The 4,573-nt window shown below is 47.9% G+C and overlaps 1 protein-coding gene across 5 annotated transcripts in view; it reads left to right on the top strand.

Moving 5' to 3' along the window:
• The first annotated feature begins 553 nt into the window (after positions 1–553).
• LOC123515155 (mucin-12-like) overlaps positions 554–4,573 on the top strand; it is a 194,493-nt gene continuing 190,473 nt past the window's right edge. For 3 of the 5 annotated variants that reach the window (XM_045273639.1, XM_045273638.1, XM_045273631.1), the window contains exon 1: positions 554–661. The gene's annotated coding sequence lies outside the window, so the exon portion shown is untranslated. Of the gene's footprint in view, positions 662–716; positions 1,207–4,573 lie in introns of those variants that run through there. The other 2 variants (XM_045273640.1, XM_045273632.1) reach the window with 2 other exon arrangements.

Here is a 4,573-nt window from a genome sequence, read left to right as displayed (position 1 = left end):
ATGGCACGAAGCCGCTGCAACACCACAATGAATACCGCAGGTGAGTGAGGCGCCGCTGTGTCAAGTCAGTCACTCATCGTCATCATCCAGCATCACCCACCAGGCACCCACCCTCTCACCCATCCGCCCTCTCACCCTCGAGGCCTCCCACCCACCACCAGCACCACCACCACCCGTCCACGTTCCCACTTGCCTCTTCCCTCTTTGTGGCAAAACAGCCTACCCTTCCCAGCTCGCGCCACTTTCCTCCTCCCTCGTGTCACGGCAGGCCTGGTCATTCCTCAGAGTTTCTGGGTGTTGTATGACGTGGGAGGAACTTTACCATGTGTTATTGATACCAGAAGTAACAGTACAGGATGTCATTATCAAATCGGGGAAGTGGGGAATGCTGCGAGGCTGTTTACGGCGGGCCTGGGATGCTGTCCTCCTGTCGCCGCTGTTTTATGCGACACTTCTGTCCGTGGGTGGTTCTGGCAGCTAATTCAGCGTGGAAATAAAAAGTAAAGTTATGTTATAAATGTGTTTAAAGGCCAAAGGAAATAAATCTAACCAATTGCAGGCGGCTGGCAGCGTGAGGGGTAGTTGAAAATTCATACACTAGATGGCAACTCCAGCGACCATCCCCGCCATATTGAGCTTGGCCGACCCACATTCGACACGAGTGAGTTTTTCTCATTTTACATAGTTTTTAGGGCTTTCTCGGCTTATTCAGTGCAACATTCAAAGACATAAGATCAGTGTCGTCCCATCTGAGGGGTTGGAAGTGGTTGGTGGGAGCGGAGGGCGTGGAAACAAGTGGAAATGTGATGTAGTCTGCTATGTTATTGGATCGATGTAAGAGAGAGCCAGCAGGGGTTGGCCGTCTCCCGTGTGTGCGTATGTCACGGCCAGCTTCCGTGTGGAAATAACATCATATAAACCATCAGCTGATCGGTCAGTGGGGGTTGTGGGGTGGCAAGGATCGCTGTACAAGTGGAATATCCATCGCGGGGCGACAGGAGTGGTGCAAACACCGCCCTGTGCTGGGTGAGGCCCGCGGAAGTACCTTGCCTGGGCCGTAGCGGGACCCTCGCAGCCGCTAAGGGCGAAAATTTACCCGGACCCACGACACGCCCTACCTGCGCCGCCCCCCCGCACCCCTGGAGGAGGCCCGTGTGGGGATTGCTGGACAAGTGGAGCACCTGGGAGGGCGCGGGCGTAGCGGCGGTACGTACTATTGGCGGTGGAGTAACGGGGACCAAGGGGTCAACGAATTAAGGCAGGAGCACTCATGTGAAAAGTTCCTTCTCCTGGTGGTGGTGATGACAGGCGGCTCCTGCACCTGCCACCACCACCATCACCACCACCACTGCCACCATCACCGCCACCATCACCACACCCACCGCTATCACTGCCGCCTCTTTCTCCTCCTCCTACTACTCCTCCTTCCCCTCTGCCACCTTCTGCCGCGGCTGGTGCTGTTGCTCCTGCCGGTGGAGTGCATCATTGATTTAGCGGGAGTGTTGTGTCGCCGCCACTCCACACGACGTGAAAGTGCTACACCCATGCTGCCACCTCCCACCGCCGCCCGCCCTCCGCCACACACACACATACACACAACGCCGCTCCTCCCACGGCGCCTCCACACACACACAGTCAGCCACGCACCTGTTAACGCCACGCATTGTATCATTATTATTTACACTCCCGCCTTCACATTGTACACGCGTTTGATAGCAATCTCCTGACGACTTATTAAAGCATCACGCCCCGCAGTGCTGTCAAGGCCGCCCGTGGTATGGATAGCGCCACACCACCACACCACCACACTCAACACACTCGGACAGATGGGCAGCAGCAGCGACAGCAGTAGCCTTCCTTAGTGGCCGCGCCCTTCACACACACACACACACACACACACAGTTTACCTCACCTACCACAAATCAATTTCAAGTGTAAACCAAACGTAACTTGGAGCAACAATTGACAGCATCATTCAAGTTGCAATAAATCATGACGCCTCCCGGTCACACACACACACACACACACACACACACACACACACACACACACACACACACACACACACACACACACCTGTCTCCCTTACCTAGCCTCACACCTTTATTTTCCTCCTCCTTCTCCTCTTTTCCCACCGTCAGTAAATACCTTAAGAGTAATTAACAGTTTCCTCTAAGTCCTAACATTCTGACATTCCTTGCAAGCTTGGCCGTCCATCCCATCTTGGCGCTCCGGGACCGTTAACGCAGAAGGTGGTGGTGATGGTGGTGATACTGGAAGATATCTGAAGGTGCTAATGACAGGTGTATAGAGGAACTTGTGGTTACATTGATGGTGTTAACTTGTGCTACTGGTGTTGGTGATGTAATGTATGTGTTTGTGCGTGTGTGCGTGTGTATTTGTGTGTTCAACTGTGTGGTCTCGAGGTTATGGTGGTGACTGCTTGTGGTGAATGTGATGCAAGTGTTTGTGTGGTACGATACTGTGGTGAATGTATTTCGGTGGTGGTGATGGTGTTGTATGGACGGTGTTGTTGGTGTGTGGAATGTGTGTGTTGGTGTTATGATGGTGACTGTGCCGGTCTTTGGCGTTGTGGTGATATGGTGAAAGTGGTGATGATGTGATGCAAGTCCTCGTGGATATGTGTGTGTGTGTGTGTGTGTGTGTGTATGGTGAAAGTATGGCGGTGATAGTGATGGTGATGATTGACGATTGATGATGATGGTATATCCACTCTAACGGTGTAAAGTCATAATGAAGATGGTGATGCAACTAAAACTATAAAATTTACAAACTATGCAGACATTTTTCATGCGTATATATTTTTCTCTGAGCGGGAAAGCGAATGGATTAATTGTTATATATATTTGATTTTATTCCTCCATTTTTCGCAGCCTTCTTGACACGCCAGGTAATAATAACGATAACTAACGGGAGAACATAAGGCAACCTGCAAGAAACCACTGCGGCTGCACGTGGCGGCATTTCGTGGAGTGTGATTCAGTTTTTCGCAGAGTTCAGGGGAGCGGAGGAAAAAAATACAAGGGAAGAGAGAGAGAGAGAGAGAGAGAGAGAGAGAGAGAGAGAGAGAGAGAGTAATGAAACTATGTAATATATATAAAATGTGTGTGTGTGTGTGTGTGTGTGTGTGTGTGTGTGTGTGTGTGTGTGTGTGTGTGTGTGTGTGTGTGTGTGCGTGCGCGCGCGCGCGCTCGTGTACGGTAAAGGTGGATATATGGTTCACGTGATGTAGCAAGTAGTAGTAGTAGTAGTAGTAGTAGTAGTAGTAGTAGCAGTAGTAGTAGCAGTAGTAGTAGTAGTAGTAGTAGTAGTAGTAGTAGTAGTAGTAGTAGTAGTAGTTGCGTCAACAGTAGCAATATTAACAATAGTGTCAGCATTATAATTGTCATTATTATTATTATTATTATTATGATTATTATTATTATGATTACTACTACTACTACTACTACTACTACTACTACTACTACTACTACTACTACTACTATTACTAGAATATAGAATAACGCAGGTGGTGTGCTATTATAATCTTACCTCTCTCTCTCTCTCTCTCTCTCTCTCTCTCTCTCTCTCTCTCTCTCTCTCTCTCTCTCTCTCTCTCTCTCAAATCACCTCGGCAGCAGTAACGCACCACCGCCACCACCATCACCACCATTATTTTTTTCCCTTTTTTTTTCCAAGTCCTCTATTTTCCCTTTTTTTTCCACCTTTCCCTCCGTCAGCGCCTCTTTCCGGAGTGGTTTCGCCCCTCCCCCCCCACACACCACCCTCGCTACCTCCATTATGTTACCCGTACTCTCTTTCTTTCTTTCTTTCATCTTTTTTTGGTTTTCTTTCACTTGGTCGTAATTCTCTCTCTCTCTCTCTCTCTCTCTCTCTCTCTCTCTCTCTCTCTCTCTCTCTCTCTCTCTCTCTCGTCAGTCATCATCTCTTTTTTTAGCTATTTATCATCTGTTCTTTCTCTTCCCCCATCATCGTTATATCTCATTCTCCGTGTTCCATCTCCATCTCCATTTTCACCTTTCTCACTCTCTCTCTCTCTCTCTCTCTCTCTCTCTCTCTCTCTCTCTCTCTCTCTCTCTCTCTCTCTCTCTCTCTCTCTCTCTCTCTTCTCCTTCTTCTCTTTTCTTCTTCTTCTTCTTTTTTTTCTTCTTCTTCTTCTTCTTCTTCTTCTTCTTCTTCTTCTTCTTCTTCGTCTTTTCTCTTCATCATCTTCATCTCCAGTTATCTTTCGTTGATATTTCGTCTTATGGTCGTTTTGCGTGTGTCGTAATTCTATTCTATCTCTCTCTCTCTCTCTCTCTCTCTCTCTCTCTCTCTCTCTCTCCGTCCATCTCATAGCATAATTTACTTCTTTTTCTTCCTTTTTTTCTCCATCTTTATCTTGTTTTCAGCTTCATTCCTTTTTTTTTTTTTTTACATCTTATCTTTCTTCTCTCCCTTCCCTTCCATTTATTTCTCTTCCCTTGCATTCCTACCATCTTGTCTTCTTCTCGTATTTTTCTCCTTATCTTCATTTTTTTCCCCTTGGCTCATTTTACCTTTCCTCTCTTTC

This window comes from Portunus trituberculatus, chromosome 38, assembly GCF_017591435.1.
Source record: "Portunus trituberculatus isolate SZX2019 chromosome 38, ASM1759143v1, whole genome shotgun sequence".
NCBI lineage: Eukaryota > Metazoa > Arthropoda > Malacostraca > Decapoda > Portunidae > Portunus > Portunus trituberculatus.
The sequence above is the reverse complement of the archived record's forward strand: the minus strand, read 5'-3'. Positions and strand labels throughout refer to the sequence as shown.